Genomic DNA, 9658 nt, shown 5'->3' with positions numbered 1-9658 from the left:
CACATTAGAGAGCACACAGCTAAATATAGAATCCTCTTCACCTTTTCCTCTGAGGCAGCCATGCTAGCAATTATGCTTTAGCAAAAAACCTCAAAAAACCCAATTTCTTTTGAGTAAGGACCACAGCAACTCTGCAAACCCTGTGTTTAAGGACCAGGAGGTGAAACAGGTGACAAATAAGGGATAATAAGATGGTGAGAAGACCTGGCAGAGGTTTCATTGACTCATATTCAGCAGGTGAGTCTCTGATGCCTGAGGGCAGAGTCAGGGGCTGGCTGTGAAGGAAAGAAAGGAGGCTGGAGAGGCAGGCTGGTGTGCTAGGGACCAGGAACTGGACAAAGTGAGCTCTTTGTGGACACAGATGGGCTCTAGCCTGGTGTCATCACTCTCTTGTCCCTTGTCACTGCTGAAATGTCCTATTAAAACTAATAGACCAAAATACGGCAGACAAGAAAACATTTAAGCTCCATTTATTTTTTAGGTCCACTTTTCTGCAGAGGAAAAAACACCCTTAAAGTGTCATATTGACCCAAAAGAATAAAGTGTTAATAAAGCATTTAGCTCTTGTTGGAATCATGTTGTGAATTAACATCCTTATGCCAGTGTGCTCCTAACTCAAGGCTAGCACTGGGGCGGCCCTAGAAGGCACACATTGTGTCTTGATTGCCATAGCAGCCACCTTCTGGCAGTGACAGCATGCAGTGACATTGGCCATCTAGGGTAAGGAGTCCATCCATTCCTGCCAGAGGCAGCCTCGTGGTCACTGACCTCTGCGTCTAGTGAGGCTCCTGGACCTGAGCTTCAACACAGGCTGGAAGAGGTGAAAGGTCCCTCCCTGGCCGCCACAGTGGATTCAGACAGTAAAAGTGGGATGGGCAATCTGCTCACAGAGGCCCCCCGGGCATGGGATGAGGCCAGGGGCCTTGTTTAGAGCTTCCTTCAGAGGTGTCACTGCTGTGCAGCCTTCTGCCAACAGGACATGGAAGTAATGTGGAGCCTGGGGCTAAGGAACTGGGCTTGGCTTGAAAAACCAGGGTCAGGCAGAAGCTTGGGAAAGGACTTTTCTTTCTGGCATCTACCAAGCCCTGAGGCACCTAAAACTCTGCACCAGCTTGTTGAAGAGCACCTCACATCCATTTGGCAGGCTACAGGAGCTTGGCATTTCTCCTAGGCTGGATGTTGTTCCAGCCATGTGGCCCATGTCTGTCTGCACCTGCTGTGCTCCACGGGAGTTTGCCAGGGGAGGGTCACAGCCGTGCTCTGGTAACCAGTTAATTGTTGCATGTTAAATAGTCATTCCAGGGACTGTAACTATAGATGTTAGGGCAAAAATGAGACCCTCAAAGTCCCTCTCTGGGCAGATGATTAAGGCTGAGAGAACTCGTTTGCTCTTTCCCTGTGGTCCAAATGATCTTTCCCAACTCCTTCCCAAGTGAAGCTGTTTCAGCAAGAGGGGTTGATATTACTTCTCCTTCCTCTCTGGAAATGCTGTGGTATGAGCCCTTGCAGGCAGCTGAGCCAGCAAGGCTTGGGGAGATATTATCTTCAATCTATGTGTTGACCACCTTCACTAAGAGCACTTTCTCAGTCTTTTTTTCCTGAGTGAAAAGCTGGCTTTTCCTCAAGTTTTGAAACAAAGCACACACTTAGGAAATACAAGGAAGCAAATTATGTTTAAGGTAATACTTCACAGCCAGGTTTTCCTTCTTGGCCCTTGCAGCAGCCCTCAGCTGCTGGTAAGGTGCATGGGACATGATGCCTATGTGGGGAGAAGAATGGGGTTAAAAAAATTGCCGATCTAATTTTAAAATATTATACAAGAAAAGGAATTTGATAAAAACAGACACCCAAGTGATTCTTTCTCCAGTAGAAGCTTGCTTCTACTGTAGCCAGAAGGGATACACACTTCATCTCATATCTTAACTTACAGAAGCACTAAAAATGACAAATTATTTAATAAAATATATAACTAGGATGCATTTTGGGACTCACCTATAAAAAAATCCAGTGGAAATCTTAGTGTTTCAAAATTAAAGTTCACAAAATGAAAATCACCTTAATTTAAAAATACCATTTTCACATTCTACCTTTGTTCACAGTATAGGCAGAGGAGGGAAAAGCTGCCAAGCTTGGGGCAGGGTGGGGGGCCCAGCCAGCCCTATGCTGAAAATGTCTGGACCACCATGTGCCAGTGCTGTAGCTCTGCCCTGGCTGTGTTTGTGTTGCTAGAACGGATGCAACCTGAATGTTCAGGGACATTTCAGCACAGGACAAAATGACAGCTGGGGTAAGAAGCCACAGATTTCCATCTGAGCATTTCTCTCTGCAAGAAGCCAGAGTGTTCCTGAATTGGTGGCACTGATCTGTGCTGGATGTGCAGAGAGTTAGGCCTTCAGGGGATCAGGGCATTCCAAAACCACAGGGACAACAAACTGGTCATGAAGAATGTCCCAGCTCTTTGAGCATATCCAGCATATGTAATTAGACTGGAAACTCTGTGTCTTAGTATTAATTTCTGGATTAATTCTGGCAACGATTTCTCCTCTGTGTATCAAACTCTAAGCAAGTGCATAATCAAAATAGCAGAAACAGCAGATAAGACTGATCTCAAGATATGCTTTGTTCATCTACAAAGGAAAGGTGAGTGCCATTTCAATTGTGTCTGATAATAGATGATAGAATAGTTTGGGGTGGAAGGAACCTGTAAGATCACCTTGTCCAACCCCTCTGCAATGAGCAGGGACATCTTCAACTAGATCAGATTGCTCAGATCCACCATCCAATCTGACCTTTAATGTTTCTAGGGATGGGTCATCTACTGCCACTTGGGGCAACCTGTAACGTGTTTAACCACTCCCTTTGTAAAAAAAACCAACTTAATCCATAGATCTAATATAAATCAACCTTATTTTAGTTTAAAACCATTACTCCTTGTCCTATCAAAACAGAATATTTCAAAATAACCTAACAAGTAGTCATATATTTATGTAATATATATATTTATGTAATTGTATTGATATATTTACAATGACATATATTTATGTAATTGTAATGATGACTTTGTAACATTAGACATCCTTGTAAGATGACTTTGTAGTACAGAGTGAATACATCACAGTGCACGTGTCTATTAATTTGCTGGTACAGCACAAACCAACCACACAAAGAGAGCTGGCCAAAGCTCACGAGGCTGTGTAAAGTCTGGAGCTGACCTGCCCTTGAGCTGCTCTAGGAAAGGCAGATCTTGACAGGTACTCCATGTGCTGGATGTCTCAAGACAAAAAGTCAGGAGGGGTTTGGAGAGCAGAGTGGAAGGGGTATATGGGACACCTTTGCCACCAGCATGACTGTAATGTGATGTGCAGGCACTGGCAGGCAGCCAAGGAGAGGCATGTGTCATGGAGAGAGCAATGAGCAAGCATCACTCTCAGCTGGTTGAGAAGAGGAATCCGTAAATAGAATTCCTTCTGCTTTGGATGAAGGTTTTCTGGGCTTATATGTTTTATTTCAGTGCTGCCTCAAACCAACCAAGACCCTCAGAATGCTTTCTGGAGTATGAAAAAGAACTTCCTGTCACTGCTTGTTTTCTCATGCAACAAGGAATAAAAAATAGGTGAGGCAGAGGAAACAGGACATACTTTGGGCACTTATGCTTTGTGGTAATTCTGGGCTGTGTTTCTGTCTTCTTACTGCTTACTTCAAGACTTTTATATATGCCAGCCAAAAAGGGTGACAACATGGTTGGCTTCCCACAAAGGTTACTCTTGAGTGGGGGATTTTCTTTGGAATATTGAGTTAGTGGCAGTGGAAGAAGCAGTGGAGCATGATCAGGGTGGGATTGTTGACCTGAAGGAATGTGTGTTCATTGCTTCCAAGAAATAGGAACAAACCATCAGGAAAGCCAGAAAAATGCTTCATTTCATAACTGGCCTGTAAGACTTCTCCTACCATCTGATAGCAGTGCTATATATGCCAGATACTTAACAAACAGAAAAAGAAGAAAGTAACCCAAATTTTACTGAAATATAAGAATGTTAAAATTCAGGATCACACCAGCAACAACATGGGAGATTGGCAGGAGTGGTTTTGAAAGGCTCTGCCATGTCTACTGCTTTTGATTCTGCAGAAGAACTGAAACCACTGATTTTATGAAAAGAGCATGGAGAGCAGCAGCCCAGGCACTGGAGAGGAAATTGTCCCCTGGGTAATATGGTGCCATGGAAATACAATCTGATGGCCAAAGTCACCAGATGGTGCTATTGTGCACACTATTTTGTGCGTGTGTGACCATTGTCTGTGCCTCGAAGGGACCTTGAAGGGTTTCTCTGTGGGATGAAGGCTCTGGGGTGATTTGCTCTCTGCCTTCCTCCCTCCTGGTCCAATGCAGACCTTGGGGCTGAGCAGTCCTTGGCTGATCATTGCCTTGTTGGCCCCAACTCCCAAATGGGGACTGCCTCCATGCCATTTCAACCTTCACCATTTGAGGATAAAGAATAAATGAAACACACTATACACAGAAAATCCCTCATTCTAAATCAATGACTTCTTCCCTATGGGAAATCCAATCTCCACTCAAAAGGATGCCTTCTGAAATATCCCACAGCAAAATTACCCTGCAGCCAGGCACAAAATTCCCATCCTTTAGACTACAAGCCCACAGAATTGAAGGACACTGTTCTGTGCTCCAGGAGAGCCTTCTTTCTGGAAAGGCTCTGCTTTCATTTCTAAGTGAACCCTGTAGATCGACTCCCAACAGCAGGATCATGGTCAGAGCAGCCCTGTGGCACTGAAGCATGATGAGCAGAATGTGTTCCAGGTTCAGAAACACTTGTCTCAGTTCCTGTTCAACACCAGAATAATATATACAATATTATATATCTATATAATATTAGCTATTTAACAGTAATAGCTTATATGCATACAGACATATATTAATACAATGTATATTTATATATACATGATGTATCAAATTATAATATATAATATAATTTATACATTTATAATAGGACCTAATCCCTGCAAAACACCTCCATACCATTATCTCTGTGGGACCCCTTCCCCAGAGGGAGCACACTCCATGTTCAGTTGTGCTTGCTGAACCTGGGGGCAGATGTGGGAATCACCTACTTTGTCTCTCCCTGCCTGGAGTTTTGGTCTGCACTGCCACCATCTCTGTGGTGCCGATAACCAAAGCAGGAGCTGCACAGGAGGAGGACATGGACCTAGCCCCAGATGATCCTTTGCAGAGTTCTGTGTTTGAGTACTCGTTACATGCCACAGGACAAATGAAAGGCAGGAAATAGTGTGGACATGGCCAAGCTAAGACCTGATTTCTGTATCTTGCAGCATTAGGGTGCAGACTGAGGTAAGGGATGTAGATGGTAGCTACAGAAGGTTGGAATATCCATATTTAACTGGGCATGTAGAAATCACTGTGGGGACAGCTGTGGTCCCACTGCTCCTTATGGAAAAATGTGGGGAAAATGTAGGGGGGAATAAAGATTTGTGTTGGTGCTCCAACCTTGGCTGCTGTGGGGGTCTGTAAAGGAAGCTCAGTCCAGAAAACAACACTGCTAGCATCAGGGATCTGGGTAAGGCACAACATTATGTGATGGCCCTGGTGAGACCTCAGCTGGAGTGCTGTGTTCAGTTCTGGGCCCTCAATTCGGGAAGGACACTGAGGAGCTGGAGCATGTCCAGAGATGGGAAACAGAGCTGATGAAGGGTCTGGAGCAAAAGTCCTATGAGGAGTGGCTGAGGGAGATGGAATGGTTTAGCCTGGGAAAAAAGGAAACTCAGGGGAGACCTTATCACTCTCTACAAGTACCTGATATAAGGTTGTAGTGAGGTGGGAGTCAGCCTCTTCTCCCTCTTCTCCCAGGTAAAAAGGGACAGGATTAGAAGAAATGCCTCCAGTTACACCAGAGGAGGTTTAGACTGGATACTAGGAAAGGGTTGTAAAACATTAGAACAGACTGCCCATGGAAGTGATGTAGTCACCATCCCCAGAAGTGTTCAAAACACACACAAATATTGCACTTGAGACATGGTTTAATGATGAACGTGGTGGTGGTCAACAGTTGGGCTAGATAACCTTTGAGTCTATGATTCTGTGATCTATGTTCAAAGTTATGCATTATAATTATTTTGTTTTATGCCCATTTTATAAGTTGCTTAGTGACCCTGTTTTTTTCTAACAACTGTTGTCTAATTCTTTTCTAAAATGCATAAGCAGTTTCCTAACAGTATTTATACAAAAACTGTGACCGTGAAATCCTGAGTAACATGGGAAATGTATAAATGGGCATTTTAAGGCTGCCTTTTAATATATACTGATATACTCTCAGCCATATCAGGAGAATGGCTAAGAGGACTAAACTCACTTTGGCATCATCTCCTCTGATTGAAGTCCTGCTGCTGCTTGTGTCCACTGGGCTGAGGATCTGTCTGTGCTCACTGTGGAGCAGGGATGAAAGCTGCTGCCTGGTCTCTACCTCTAGGCTAGGACCTGCTCTAGCAGGTGGTAATAGGGGGTTTGTAAGGTCCTCACACCACTGGTCTCCCCCCAGCACTGCCCCAGGGCCACAGGAGGAGCCTGCTGTCTCTGCTGCTTGAACAGTAGCGCTCTCTCCCGTGGTTACCATGAGCAAGGGAGTCCATCCCCAAACAATGAAGATAAAAACCTTTTGTCCCAAAGCACCCCACTGCTGTCTGAATTCATTCCTCAGTGATTAAAACCATGGGGACATCTTTTTGACTCAGAAATAGAGGGAGGGGAGCAGCCCCCTCTGAGTGGATGCCTTTTGCCTTGCTTGCACCAGACCAAGCCCCTTATCTGCCGAGATCCAGCAGCAAAGCTGCCCATGGGGAGAAGCAGCACTGGCCTGCAGGAGCCCCCACGCAGGGACAGGGATGGGGCTGGACTGGGACACTCCCCTGAGTGAGTGCAGCTGCTGGGAGGGGGTGAAGCAGCATCCGAATGCTTTTAGCAACAGACACAGGACTTGAATCAATAATACAAGAAAGCCTGTGGTCGGTGGCACTTCTGGCCACAGCAGATGGACCACCATTCAAGGCAGGGTTTGAGGCTTCCTCTGCCTGAGGGGATTTTAAACCACATTTCCACATTTCAAGCGAGTACCCTCATCTCTCTCTGGCCTGTAGGTCTGTGTAGAAACTGCAGCGTTGCACAACCAGAGTCATGGGGCTGGGGGGAAACTGAGCAAAAAGCATGACTTTTGTAGAGTAGTTATCTGAGCAGGGCTGCTCTGCTGTCTACACCCAGGAGCAACCCTGTCCATGGAGATACTCATACCTCAGCTGGTTATGACCCTGTACTACCTGATCTAACTTGAGGTTGTATTTCACTTTGAAGTTTACCCTGCTCTGAGCGGGGGATGGACTAGATGACCTCCAGAGGTATCTTCAAAGCGAAATTATTCTGTGATTCTATGTCTATCACTGTTTTTTATCCAGCTACTGTTTCATGTAAAATCCCTCAGTGAAGTCCCCTAACCATTAGGTACAGGCATGTTGCTTCTTGCCTGCTCTACCTCTGCCTCCATAAATCTCAGGACGCTCAGCTGTGAAGGTACAGAGTCTTCAGCAGGTTTTTATATAATGCACAAAGATTAAAAGCTACTGCAGTTGCCTGTAAAGGCAAGACTCTCAGGGTCACTCTCACTTAAGTAAAATCTCCACTAATTTGATCAAATAACTAAGTTATATATTTTAATGATTTTTATGAGAGTTATTTAGCCCTGTATGAAATTTTGCACAGAAATCCACATTTCTGCTGGTACCTTTGAACAAATATAAATAACCCAGGCATATTAAAGATAATATAAAAATATTTAGTCACAACAGAAGATATGTTGATGTATTTGTTAGGTATGAGCACAGGCAGATAAATGTAATCATATACAAAACCATTATATTAAATGAAGCCTGAAAAATAAATACATGTATTGTATCTTTTAATGGCAAATAAATAAATAAACATTTAAATAATGATTTAACTTGTTACTTTTTTATCCATTATGTTTAGATACAGAGGAGTACTGTCAGTACTGACTGTATAATAAAAGATATAAAAGATATACATTAACTCAGACACTGGAAAAAAAAAAGTTGATTTTTAACATTTTTAGGGTGAGAAGGGTTATAATTTTGAAAAAATTTTTCAAAAGCGTGTGCTGTTTTCAAGCTGTATTTATTTGCCATGAAGTAACAAGTTCCACAGGGTGGTGTGTTCTACAGCAGATGAAAATATTTAGTGTGTTAAATTTATGGCCGAGGGCAAAGAGCTGAACTTGGGAACCTATTTAAAGTGCAGTGGAAGTCTGTAAAGATAACGATGGGGAGTTGAAAGCAGTGAAGCCTCAGACAGTAATATCTCAATAACAAAGAGCTAATACTTTGCTGCAGAGGCTTTCTCAGCAACAGTTGGTCCATTTTTGTCATTATGTCTAATCAAGTCCAGTCTTGCCTCGGCCTCCTCAGCCAGCAGACATCCAGCACTTAAACATAACCGTATGTGTCCAGCGTGATTACAAGCGGCATAACGCGCTCCCGGCTCTGTCCTCCCACCTCCAGCTGGCCCCAGATCCCGGGGTGTCACATTCCAGGTCTCATCCCCAGAATGTGCGTGCCGATGGCACGTGATGTTGGAGGGCTCCGGGTAGGGCAGTGGGGTGGCTGTCACCCATGGGCAGAAGCACATCATCTGAGTCCTCCAGCCACAGCCCCAGACACTCACAATGGGAAACATCACCAGTCCTTCCAAAAAAGCACCTGGAGCCATACGGGCTTGGGCTCTCAATGCACGCGTATTTCTTCAGATGATCATGGATTTCACTTCCCTGGAACTGACCCTGACCCCACTTGGAGGAGGCCAAGCATGTAAAACCCCACCCCTGCCAGGTAGAGGACAGTATTTGCTTCCTGTGCAAGTGGAGACACGAGGCAAGAGCCAAAGGCAGGAGCTGTCTGAAGTGCTTTCTGCAATTACATGGGAAAATTCTTTTGTGTGAGTCGGTGGTAAAAAATTAATAAAGTGCCAAGGTACAAAATTAACATATAAGAGGTTTCACAAGGTAAACAAGGACCTGGCTCATAATTTGCTTAGGTTCTAATGTTGCCTACATGGCCTAATGGTCTTGAAAGAATTCCTACTCTGAGCTGATAATTACAATAAAGACATTAAATTGCCCATATTGCTTATTAATTATGTACAGGCACTGGAATCCCAGTTGTGGCTTTGGATACTTTTAAACAAGTTTTATGAACAACATCCACTATCCTGGAGGAAGCAGAGGAAAACAAGCCTTTCCACAGCTGGGGTAGGATATAGGGTTGTATTCATCCCTCCTGAGTTTTACCCAAGTCCCTATCCCTGTGACCTTTTCCAAGAAGTGTTGAACAGCCTGCGGGAGTGATGGGGTGTCCAGCACAGGTGACAGGGGGATGCATGACCTGGGACTAATAATCACCTTAAGGCCACTTCTCTGAGCCCAGCTCCAGCTAGGATGAGGAAGACACTGAACCTCTCATGAAAAAAGCTCTCCATACAGTGAGTTGTATACTCAGTGAGAGAACAAAGGCCTTGAGAAAGTGGTCCTGCAAAAATGTTTTTAGGATTATAGTTTCCCTTTTGGTA

The sequence above is a fragment of the Taeniopygia guttata genome, chromosome 2 (genome assembly GCF_048771995.1).
Source record: "Taeniopygia guttata chromosome 2, bTaeGut7.mat, whole genome shotgun sequence".
NCBI classification, from domain to species: Eukaryota; Metazoa; Chordata; class Aves; order Passeriformes; family Estrildidae; genus Taeniopygia; species Taeniopygia guttata.
Note: the sequence above shows the minus strand (reverse complement) of the source record.